This window comes from Rhipicephalus sanguineus, chromosome 5, assembly GCF_013339695.2.
Source record: "Rhipicephalus sanguineus isolate Rsan-2018 chromosome 5, BIME_Rsan_1.4, whole genome shotgun sequence".
Lineage (NCBI taxonomy): Eukaryota > Metazoa > Arthropoda > Arachnida > Ixodida > Ixodidae > Rhipicephalus > Rhipicephalus sanguineus.
The window spans coordinates 158,949,829-158,962,702 of record NC_051180.1 but is presented as its reverse complement, the minus strand read 5'-3'; the positions used below and the strand labels follow the sequence as shown (position 1 = coordinate 158,962,702).

At 46.0% G+C, this 12,874-nt stretch overlaps 1 long non-coding RNA gene across 1 annotated transcript in view; it reads left to right on the top strand.

Moving 5' to 3' along the window:
• The window catches only part of LOC119394377 (uncharacterized), a 47,329-nt gene extending 37,902 nt beyond the window's left edge, over positions 1-9,427 (top strand). The window contains exon 4 of the long non-coding RNA XR_007416104.1: positions 9,250-9,427. This is a non-coding gene — a long non-coding RNA (uncharacterized LOC119394377). The remainder of the gene's footprint in view (positions 1-9,249) is intronic.
• The last annotated feature ends 3,447 nt before the right edge of the window (positions 9,428-12,874 follow it).

The following is a 12,874-nucleotide window of genomic DNA, read 5'->3' as shown; positions in this document are numbered from 1 at the left end:
TTCCAAAACCGGGGCGCACCCACAAGCTCTGCAGTGCATCGTGAGCAAGCCATCGTACCCTTCTTCACAGGCTGAAGTGCTCTCGTAACCTGTCATTTAGACAGCGCCCGTCTGTCCTACGTACTACTTTCCGCAAGAGAGGGGAATCTGATACGCCACCGCCTCTTTACAGTACACGAACTGAGTCTACGTCTATCTTGCAAGCAGAGGCGTCTCTGCGGTGCTGGACTATCAGTCTGCAGGTAGAATTAAGTTAATTCGATTAATTCTACATGCAGATGAGTAGTCCAGCACCGCAAGACGCCTCTGCTTGGAAGATAAGACGTAGGACTCAGTTCGTGGACTGAAGAGGTGGTGGCGTATCAGATTCCCTCTCTTGCGGAAAGTAGTACGTAGGACAGACGGGGCGCTGTCTAAATGACAGGTTACGAGAGCACTTCAGCCTTGTGAAGAAGGGTAACGATGGCTGGCTCAGGATGCATTGCAGAGTGTGGGTGCGCCCCGGGTTTTGGGAAACACCAGGTGTTATTGACCAACCGTGATGAACTACTGAGACCAATAGTAGAAGCAGTTGGGTAGCGATTGTGTAAGCATGCTGTCCCGACAGAAAAAGAATTGTATTTTTTGAACATGGATTAGTTTGTGGTTGGTGCGCATAGCTTGTATAAAAGGTTATGATAAGAAATATCACTTCTCTGCACGTCTCCTGTTAAAATCAGAATGACAAAAAAGTTCTCTGCGCATGACATCTGGCTGTAGCGTTGACCATCACCACTGCATATATTTGTGCTCGGTTGAAATAAACCATTTTGTTGGAAGTTAGCGCACGTGTTGTGTCCTCCCTTCTCGTCCTTGTGTCATTTGCGCTAAATTATAATTTTTCCTAACGTCTTACCAACAAGGCCGAATTTGTCCCCTTGTGCAGTTCTTATGTGAGTGTCATGCAGCTCTATTCACAATGTATCGTCGATTTGGTCAACTTCTTTCAGCAAATTTACTGTGCTTTGGCCAGGCTTCAGTCCTATGATTTCAGAATTTCGGCACGTGTGATACTGCCATCATAGATGAAAAAAAAAAAGCACCATCGTCGCAATGTTAAGACTCTGAAGCCTAACAAAGTGCAAGGACTTTGCGACACAATTCTGATTAGCCTCAGCACTGCCCACACATTTGCATGCGCATTTCTGTCTAATTGCATCACAATAATATTTATGTCCATTAGAGCGTACCCGTTGTCACCCTGTGCGCAAGTAATTTTTGCCTTGAAGGACGCTGAAAAGGGTGGGATTCAATGACGAAGAGTGTGATGGTTCAGTGTTTGGCACCTCAGTACGTTGCTAGCATTTATTCGCAGTTACAAGACAACTGAATTAGTTGCCACGAAATATACTGTCGCTGAAGGCTTTCTCTATCCTCAGCATCTCAACGTATCGATTGGCACGACAGACACAAGGTGTGATGAAACTAGGAGCTAAAATTGTTTGAATAGACGCGCTCCGAACCAAGAATGTGAATAAAGACGCACACAGCATCTTCGGATTGTCTTTGCTGAAAATTAGGCATGCAGAAAGTTAGCTGACAATTTCAGAAAATGGACTGTAAGCGCTGAGTGCATACGAGGCGCTTGTCTTGGGTGCGTGTTCACTCACTACTTGCTTCCGGAAAATGAGGTTCTCAGCTACAAAAAAAAAAAAAACATTCAAAGAAAAGCACGAATATGCAAAATATGGAGAAAAGGACACACTTCCCAAATTGCAAACAAAAAAGTGATTTTTTTTTAAATTTTGCCTTACCCTGTGCTCTTAAAGGAGTACTGACACGAATTTTAAAAATTTTTCGTATTGTTGCTCTAAAAAAATACTGGTGTCGAGAAACCTAAAACGAGTATTGTGGTGCCTGGGAATGCATCGTATATATTTTAATTACTGCTACCTTTAAAAGACACATTCGGTTTCGATATCGAGGGGGCGGCTTCTCAGTGACGTTTCATAGCAGTGTGACGTCACGGGGATACAGAAACTTGCGACGTACTAGGGGCAAAACCGTCATCTGCTCGTTGTGCACGTAAGCAACGATGAGCAAATTGTCGTCCAGTGGCCCTGACAGTGATTCTGTGATTTAGGCTGCATGCAGGATGCAGAACTCGCTAACTCAGGGAAGCTGTCTTGACTCGTCGGGATAATGTCCATTGCAGTGGGGCTGGCTTGCAGATGCTCAGCGACGAAAACTTCCAAGTCAAATTAGAATATTTTACACATATTCAACTCGGGTGTGTGGACAGCGTTGACGCTGCATATGGAAGAAACAAAAAATGTCCCTTTTTCGATGTCTCAAAATAGTGTCAGTACTCCTTTAACGAGCACAAGACCAAGGAGCTATTTTGAGCAGTGTCGTGGTAAATGGCTTACGCACAGGACAGTCCCAACAAGCATCACGTCTATCCTTAGCACTTTCTCTCTGGTAGGTAAACTATGCTTGGCTTTTGGAGTTTCTCTGTTTCGGTCCCTAAAGCTACCGAAACGTTTCGGTCTCTTTAGGGACTTCGCAAAGCTTTTCTGGGAGCACGTGCGGTAGCTTCATGGAAAGAAGCGCAAGTACAGTACATACTGGTGTGATCTCCTTGATGACATTGAGGTTGCAATCTTTGACAGTAGTTCCAAGCAAGGATCACGAGGTCAGTAAATATGTACTCAGCAGCACTCTTCTGGAAGGATCCTTACGATACAACGAAAAAAGCCATCTATGCTCACCCGTTCGCACTTCATGCAGCCGACTGCATCATGTACGTAAACTTGTGGCCACGCGTCGACGCCTCGGACATTTGCGAATTACTTGTCTTATGTTTTGTCGAGCTTTGTCATGCAGCAGCAGTGAAGTCATAAACGGCTCTAGGCCACAACATTGTGAGAAGCGGCTAGTTACACAAGCCTACGAGAAAAGTTGGGGCTGATAGCGTTGTGGTCATGACATGAGCAAGTTATAAGGACACTCTAACTCCTGGTAAATATTAATTTTATTATTGTTTTATTTCATCTGTACCCAGTTGCAGAAACAGTGAATGCCTCGTAAAAAGGGACTTACACATGAAGCCACAATGGTCCTGCATCGTCGCAGCAGAACCTGATATGATTGTGTGTAAGTGGACAAACAGAGCTAACGAAAGGAAGCAATGAGGACATACGTGATGCTTGTCATGGTTTTGCCTATGCGCTAAAGCCATCCACTCTGGTACTGTTCTGATAGTTCCTTCGTCTTGTACTCGCTGAGGCGCACCTTCGGCATCTTGAAGACTTTGCAACCATCTTTCTGTGACTGTAACTTTGCCGTACTTCGCATGCAACTACTACAACCCCAACTGCACGCGCTTCCCCGATTGCCAGCTCATCTGGCTGTGACAACAAAACGGGTTTGTACCTCATTGCCACCATTGGTGCAAGCTCCCTATAGAATGCTTCTGTGTCTTGCATGTATATCTGTGACTGAAAAACATTATGCAAACTATGCTCATCTCACAAATTGGTTGCAGCACTGTGGAGGCTGCAGGGTGGCTTTGCCAGTAGGAAGGGCGAAATTCCTGAAGATGTGTTCATCCATGTTGCATCAGCTGCTTGGTGTTTCATGGCATCTCTGCGCACGTGTGGGTGAGTAAAGTAAGGTGGTAGCAGAGCAAGGAAAACGAAAACATGGCAGCACCACTTGAAGCGCGTGCCTTTCACTTTGAATTTATCAATTGTTCATCGTGCACTGTGTGGCCTGTAATATTTAAAGTGGCACTTCTATTTGCTTTATATTTGCATCCTCATGCTTCGACAGCAATGTATTTGTGACTATTTTACATTGTTTCCGCAATGTACTTTCAAGTTCTTGGTGACAAGGCATACCTGCCAAGTCTCCCGGATTACCCGGGAGACTCCTGGATTTTGAACGTTTCTCCCGGTTGTACGGGTCATAGGAAAATCTCCCAGAAATCCAGTTTTGCCCCGCGCGTACAGTGCTTTGTCTGCTGGCCACATGAGCAAAGTTGTCTGGCCACGTAGTAGAAAGGATTCTTCTTTTTTAACGATGGGAGAAAGGTTCAACTCAGTTTCATTGCGCATGAAGTAGCTGTGCACTTTGCGCCGCAGTCCAGCACTTAAAATGGTAGCCGTTACCGATGTCTGTCGAGATAGCGCGTTCGCCAGCGCTCGCGACCGTCCCCGTCTCAACGGTGCCCCTTATGGTCCTTTGCCCGACGAAATAACTGGTAAGCAAGCGACGACAGGCCTCGCGCGACGGTGACGGCCGGGTCGTTTCATCTCTGCTTCAACCGCATTCGTCCCTAGCGCTAGCGCACTTTTACTCGCACGTGAAAAAGACGATGCGTAAGCGATGTTATCGGTTTGGACTGTGTACAGATCAGTGGCGACCGCAATATCCCGCTGACATTGTTCATATAATTGCTATCGCAGTACCCCCCCCCCCCCCCCCCCCCTGCGGTCGGCATACGAGAAAGGGATACAGGAAGTGGTGCTGAACACACTTGGTTAGCTTTGAATTGAGCAATCTTGAATTTCATTTTCGCACAGCATTACATAAGCTAGACATTACAGGTCTTATAGCAGTACGAAAAACATGCAATGAGCAAGGCTAGAAATACAAAAATTGCACAAGGAGGTTCAACACAAAACTTGGTTCACTTTAAATATTTGGCATGAGCTCTGCGTGTTTTCCAGCATAGGTCCCCATTTCACAATTCAGCTCATGCAGAGCAGATTGTGTTAAGCAGGACACTCATTTTAACATATTAACATGGCTCAAAGCATAAAACAATTAAAGGGACTGACAAACAATTCTTGTGGTACTTGTTCTCTTTAGTTCACGAAAGCTAACTAGTCACTGTCTTAATAATGGAATAGTAACGCTGAAAGTGCTCTGAAACATTTTCAGAATTTTTGGATCTGTGGCTACTATGAAGTTGTGTACACACAACACAGGCGGCAAAGTGGGAGGTCAACACGACAGCGGTACGAGTTTATGCACTGCAGTTTGGTGCACATGCGTGCATTCCGCATGCGTGTGCCATGGCTCGACATGTCCCACTAGTTGACACGAAGCCAACGCTGCTTATTAGCATCAACTCCTTTGCCTAGTAAGCAGCACAGAATAGGACGGGGATAGGTTATAATATAATACAGTGTAATTTTGAGCACTAATTATGGTGCACATTAAAGCATCAAACTATGTACAGCAAACAGAACGACTCGATAACACATCATCAGGCAATTTCTGCTAGGATGCATGGCATACTGTTTTTTTTACCTTTAAACGCAATTTAAATATGTAATCTTACTCAAATTGCGAAAAGCATGCCCTGCAATTCACGATCTTTTTATTTCCGCCAGGATCTAATCACACGTTCTGGCCAGTTGTCGGTCCCTTTAGTGATTAATAAATCTTTGCATATTTTTCAGTGTAGTACCACCATCAGTGTCAACGTAAGCCATTTCATTAAAGAAGCCATCCAGAGCATCCAGCTAACGTTGCCTGCCTGTCCAGTTAGGGTTGTGGTTGTGCTGGATGAGCTTTTTTTACATAGAGTGCGCAGTGAACTAACACCTTCAAAGTCAAGCGCAGGTTAAAAAAAAAAGAACTAAAATAGAGGTTGCAAATGCAGGACCTTAACTTTAAGAAGGGATGCCTCAGTATGCCTTCTGGAAAATGGGAGTGTTTTCTTTTGCTGCAGAATTTCGGATATTATAATTTACAATTCTAAAGACCTTATCTACGACCTTGTGCAGGTTGATCTTAAGCAGAAAACCAGAAGTGGCAGTGGTCTCCAGAAGAGACCAAGGACCCCAAGCTCTCTCTGACACAAGCAGGAAGGGCACTGTGGTGCATTGAAACTTGCTCCAGTAGTGCATTGCCAGTGCACTATGCTGCTGTTTCATCAAGGAGAAAGGAGGTGACCAGCCCGAGAGGAACTTCATGCTCTACAGTGTGAGTGCCTGGATGGTTTTGTTTTTGTCCTGTCACACGTGCTGAATAGTGGGTGAGATTCAGCCTGGGTGGCTAGAAGGAATAGGGGTGACAAGTGTGGTAATTTCTCTAGCCAGGTAGTGTCGACTTTTGCACCGGTGCTGTTAGTGGCCCCAAGTGGTGCACCTGTTCAGAAGTTTCAACATGGTTGTGGCTGCCGCCACAGACTGCTGTAGCTTTGTCACCTCGGTAAATGTTCAGATGCATCAGGAAAAATTCGCTATATCACTTTCTTCTAGAGCTGCCAAAATTTTGCATTATACTTGAGTTTTGTTCCGGGCGTGAGAGCACAAATGAGCCTAGCATAGATTAATTGCTGAAATTTTACTCACGGGAGGCGCTGCATGTATGCCTGGCCTTGTTATCATTAGCACCTTGGTGGGTCAGCATGTATGGTGAAAAATTGGGTATCCGTTGCTTCATGAATGCTACATAATCCATCAGTCACATCCAGTGAATCAGATGCAGTGGCATACTGGTCAAACGGTCTCGTTGCAGATAAATGATGCGTAAATGGCCATTATTTGCAAAAAAAACATAGCACATTCAATGAATAAACCATGTACAGCATGGACCGCTTATAACAAGTTGCCAGAGTCGCAAATATCTGCACTATAAGTGGTACTTCCCTGTAAACAAAACAACATTTGTGAAAAGCTGTACATCTGGAAAACATGACCAACAGGCACCCGCATGATTCCGACTATCTAGGCGTGCAACTTGGGCGTAAAGTTGTCAATGTTGAAAGGTTAACGTCTGCGGACCTGCAGTGTCGACATAGTGAACGCAGAAACAAGAAAACAAAAAGAAAGAGTGCCGTAGCGGAAAGCCGCTGACTGACTCTTCAGACCTCCACATTTATGCAAACTTCGCTGTGGTACAACACTGGCCAGAAACTATACGGGGAAAGGCTATTGAAATTCCAGGGCGATGTCCAAAAAACAGTGACAACCTTGAACCACCAATCTAGTATTGCACATGCACTCCCTAGTTTTCGGTGAAGATTTTAAGTCACTCCTGACTGCAACAACTCCAAAACGTTTCATTCACTCGGCACCAAACCGTAACCTTGATTGTCTGCAGACACTAACAACTAGGTAGCTAGTGCTTTGTTAGGCCTAGCTTGCGGGAGTTTGCCCCAAACAACACGGATATCGGGCGTAGAAGATGTCGCACTCCTGTCCTAAACAGTGGGCAGCAGGTGTGAAACGAAGTTCCGGTCCGCGATCAGGAAAGTCACGCCAACTATCCTGAAAGAGTCTTCCAAGCTTGTAAGTCCACCTGCTGGTGGCAAAGGCAAAAGCTCTGTCGTGTCTCAAAACATTATCACTTGCTGGGGAATAGAGGTCGCACGCACAAGATCTCACTCTACGATAGACTGTTTTCCCGACAGAAAACCGAAGAGCCAAACAGCAGTTACGTGCACTTCATGCAGACACGGGTGGCCCTTCAGAGCGCAGCACACACACACAACAAGCAGCCAGAGCAAAGGGAGCAAAGGCTTTTCTGTTGCCTAGGCAATCACTCCCCCTCTTCACACCATGATGCCCCCCTTGTTTTTCTTTTTTTTTTCTTCCACTGTTTCCTGTTCATTCGCTCTGCATCTCATCCTCCATAACGCTGTGGTTCTTCTCTCCCAGGCTGATCCGAAGCGCACTCGCTTCGAGTCTCTGAGAATTTTGCAGCAGCCGCCTTATAGCCGATGTTTCATGTGGGGGGACTGCACAGTAAGCGGCATGCGTGTATACGTGGTGCTTTATGGGAGGGTATGCTGAATTCAGAAAAAACTGCATTATAACCGGTCCTGCACTGTGAACGATTGCTGTTATAAATGGTGTGAAGTGTACATAAATATTTTATACACCTTAGACTGGGGCACATGTTTACATTGAAAAGTTGAAGATACTGGCTAAAAGGAAATATAACTAAACGTAATTTTTTATTGTAGCCATTTGAAATGTTTCTTCTCATTCGACAGACAGTCCTTACAGCATTCGTGGCCTTTGATCACGGGATTCAGTGTTGTAATTTTTCTTCCTATGCTGGTTAGGGTTAACCAGATGTTGCACTTACTTGCATTACGACTGCAGCACTAATTCTGTCAACCAAATTTTATTATCGTTCTTCCCTTGTAATGCGCACTCTGAACTTCCCGTCCTGCGATGGCATTAGGTTGCCAGATGTCCGTTGCTTTGCTTTGCTTCGTGCTTTGTTTTTTTCTGCGTAATTGAGTTTGAAGATTAGTCTCTCATTGTGCTCGAGCGGGGTGCTATTCCATGTCGTTTCTGTAACAATGACATTACACTGCTGTGTCATAAGCGCCGATTAGGTATTTTCTAGGGGTGTGTTAGAAATTTGTGGATAGGTGGTTAAATATTTCTCTAGTCGATCTTTCTATTGGATATATCATCAGTGTTCATGAACGCAAGTACTTTTTGGTTTTTCAAGTCTCCAACAGTGTGATAATTTTGATTTCTAATTGCCAGAGTTCACATAATAAATTTGATTTTGTGTAGGGGAAATCACCTATGCTACCATACTCTTCCAGCTCAATTGCAATTCACTTTCTATATGTCTTGAGTATGCCAATAAATTACCTTTGTTTATAATGGTGCTATTATGCTTTTGATAGAGAATGCTTCACATTGTGCAGTTGTATTCAATTTTTTTATAACACGAATTGATTAATTCTAAAGCTTGCCGTTCACTTATGCCTATTTCTGTTTGGTGGGCTGTTTTGGTCTGGCTGGCACAGACCTGCCTACTTGTGTGCTGCTTTTTCAGCTTCATAACTTGCAGCATTTCATGTTACAAAGCTGTTCAAGGTGGTATTATTGCAGACAAACTAAAGTTTAAGGGAAGTAAATGCACATGTACACATTACTAAATGCTCATTTAGGGCTTTTACTGGCAATACTTAAAGTTTTTGCTAGTATACAGAAGACATTTAATTCAAAGTTTTACGTAATGAGATTTCAACAGATTTACTACACATAAATATGTTCAAAATAGTAAGAAGCACCTAGTTATTTTCCATGCAATAAGCATGCCATTACATTTTTTGCATGCGCTGGAGCTCACTCGTGCACTTTCCTTTTCTATTCACACAAATACATAAAAAAGCAGTATGTGCATTTCTTTTTCAGCATCATTCTGTGTGTTATTTCTTCTGCATGTGAACTAAGCTGCTTACATGTGCGTCTGACATCATGTGTTTATGATTTATGCATGCAGATGCCTACGGAGAACACCTCAAGGCGCATCCAAGCAACGTCCTGGAGGCACAGCGCCACCGGAATCTCAATCGCCATTTGGGGGACCTGCTTAAAGTCCTTAAGAAATGATTCCACTGTGAGGCTTTCAAAACGGCATGAATATTAATTTTATTCATTATAAAGTTTTCATTTTTAAATTCCTGTTGTTGCACATTGTTTTGCACCATCTTTCCATGGGTGAGATACAACTCGTGAAGTGATGGTGCAAGGTGACCTCATTTGAACAGTCAATTGAGGTATGCATATTGACACAGCTAGAACGTGCTATATAAAACAAGTTTTAGTCCTTGCAGCGGGGCTGGTTTTGAAGAGCATGTAAATTCTTTCTTTATGCGAAGACTAATTTTATTGAATTTTACGAAAAGCTAAATTTTATGCCGTCCTAAGCAGGGAGAGTTTTAGCTGGTGTTTTTTCTATTACATAAAACCCTGCATTATTTCGTTGCAGTATGACTGCAGCTTATGATGTCCAGCATATTAATTCAGTAGCTTATTAACACATTTGTTTCTTCTAAAAGCCTTTGTTTGCTCATCAAGGCTGTGTCTAGATAGCAATCATATTTCACCTTCATGCAACATTAAGACAGAAATATTCACACTATTTCTACACAGTACAGCTTTACAAATAACGTGAATGGCCAACTGCCTCTTATGTTGCTTTCCACGAGGTCTAGGACGTCCATCTGATTTTCGCATAATGCGGCAGATAGCTGCATGATTTCCGCATTATGCGGTTTTCCGTAAGCTGCTGTTGTCTGCATATTTCCGCATGATATGGCACTTTCCATAAGCTGGGGATGTCCGCATCTTTCCGCACGATATGGCACTTTCCATAAGCTGGGGATGTCCGCATCTTTCCGCACGATACGGCTTGCCGTAAGATGCGGATTCCGCATCATGCGGCTTTCCATATTCCAATAATTCCGTATGTACGGATCCGCATATACGGATCGTTTCAGTAGGGAAGTTAAAAAAAATTACTATTCCGCTTTCTGGCGTCTCCCTGCGCACGGCAACCGCGGATCACGTAAAGCCTTCTATGACGTGCACGGCTCGGCTACTCATTCAGGACGTTCTCTATGTGGTCGAATTCGTTGTCTTTTCGCAGTGCTCGCACGACGTCATATTAGGCTGGGACTTCCTTTCCACACATCATGCCGTTGTTGACTGTGCCCATGCCGAGCTAGAATTATCAGCGATCGCCGAAGTCGATTCTCGCAAGTCTTCTTTTTCTCGTGTCCTCGTCGCCGCGGACACGGACATCCCACCTTTGTCTTCTGTTCTTGTGCCGATCTCCTGCGACTATGCTCCCTTCTCTAGCGCCATGTTCACGCCATCAGCAGACTTTGCCTCTCGCAAGAACTTCATTCTTCCCTTTGCTCTTCTCACGATCGTCGACTCTTGCGCAACCATTTATGTGACGAACCTGCTTTCGGTCCCCGCCACATTATTTCGCGGAGAATGTATAGGCCGACTTGAGGACATTGATTTTGTTTGCGCCAGTCAAATGCCCGATCGCACGACAAGCCTCCAGGTCGACAGTGTCAATTCCGTTACCACGTCCGACGCATCCTCCCTGGACGTCTTCCTTCCATCAATTGATTCGGAACTTCCTGTTGCTCAACGGACCCAACTTTTGAAGCTCCTCGACCGCTTTCGGACGTCTTTCGACTACAAGCAACCCACTTTGGGCCGAACATCTGCAATCGTTCATCATATTGACACCGGCACCCATGCACCCCTGCGCCAGCGTCCATACCGGGTCTCTCACGCTGAACGCCGAGTTATTGACGACCAGGTGACCGATATGCTCAATCGTGGCGTCATACAGCCGTCCCACAGCCCTTGGGCCTCCCCTGTGGTGCTCGTTAAAAAGAAGGACGGTAGCATCCGATTCTGTGTTGATTATAGGCGCCTTAACAAGATCACGCGCAAAGATGTTTATCCGCTCCCCAGAATCGACGACGCTCTCGACTGTTTGCAAGGGGCAGAGTTCTTTTCATCACTGGATCTTCGATCGGGTTACTGGCAGGTACCTATGGATGAAGCTGATCGCCCCAAAACTGCGTTCGTGACTCCCGACGGCTTGTACGAGTTTAACGTGATGCCGTTCGGCCTTTGCAACGCCCCTGCCACTTTCGAGCGTCTTATGGACAACACACTTCGAGGTCTCAAGTGGCAGACGTGCCTTTGCTATCTGGACGACGTCGTCGTTTTTTCAAAGGACTTCGATACCCATATTCTGCGCCTCGCAAGTGTCCTAGAATGCCTCACACATGCTGGCCTCCAACTGAATTTGAAAAAGTGCCATTTTGCCGCCCGGAAGCTCACCATCTTGGGGCATGTTGTCAGCAAGGACGGTGTTCTACCCGACCCCGCGAAGCTCCGCGCCGTCGCCCAGTTTCCCAAGCCGTCAACACTGAAAGAACTCCGGAGCTTCATAGGCCTATGCTCGTATTTTCGGCGATTCGTCCGTAATTTCGCCTCCATAATGGCTCCTTTAACACGCCTACTTGCTGACAGCCAAGGTGTCACAGCATGGTCTTCCGCTTGCGACGACGCATTCGCGAAATTACGTCATCTACTGACATCACCACCGATTCTTCGTCACTTTGACCCAGATGCCCCTACCGAAATCCACACGGATGCCAGTGGAGTCGGCCTTGGCGCTATTCTTGCTCAACGCAAGTCTGGCTTCGACGAGTACGTCGTTTCTTACGCCAGCCGCACTCTCACCAGAGCTGAAGAGAATTATTCGGTCACAGAAAAGGAATGTCTAGCCATCGTGTGGGCAATCACGAAATTTCGACCTTACGTATATGGCCGCCCATTTGATGTTGTGACTGATCACCACGCCCTCTGCTGGTTATCGTCACTCAAAGGCCCATCTGGTCGTCTAGCTCGTTGGGCGTTACGTCTCCAAGACTACGACATCCGTGTCGTCTACAGGTCAGGCCGCCGACATTCAGATGCCGACGCTCTTTCCCGCTCTCCTCTTCCCCATGAATACGGAACTGCGTCTGTTTCCAGCTACGATTCTGCGTCACTTACATACGCTGACATGCCATCTGAGCAGCGCCAGGACCCTTGGATAGTCTCTATCATGGAGTTCCTGTCTCGGCCATCACCACCTACCGCCACTCGTTCGCTGCGACGCACAGCTCGACATTTCACCGTACGCGACGGGCTCCTGTACCGCCGCAACTACCTATCTGAGGGCCGCAAATGGCTGCTGGTGATTCCTCGCCAGCTACGGGCCGATATCTGCGCCTCCTTTCACGCGGATCCCCAGTGCGGCCACGCCGGCGTAATAAAAACGTATGCACGCCTCCGGCTGCGGTACTACTGGCGTGGAATGTACCGCTTTGTCCGACAGTACGTACGCTCGTGCTCCAAGTGTCAACGCCGGAAGAGCCCAGCGCACACAGTCACTGGACCACTACAGCCGTTGCCTTGTCCCTCCCGGCCCTTTGATCGCATCGGCATAGACCTGTATGGCCCCCTTCCCTACACACCTGACGGGAACCGCTGGGTGATTGTCGCTATTGATCACCTGACACGCTATGCTGAAACTGCAGCGCTGC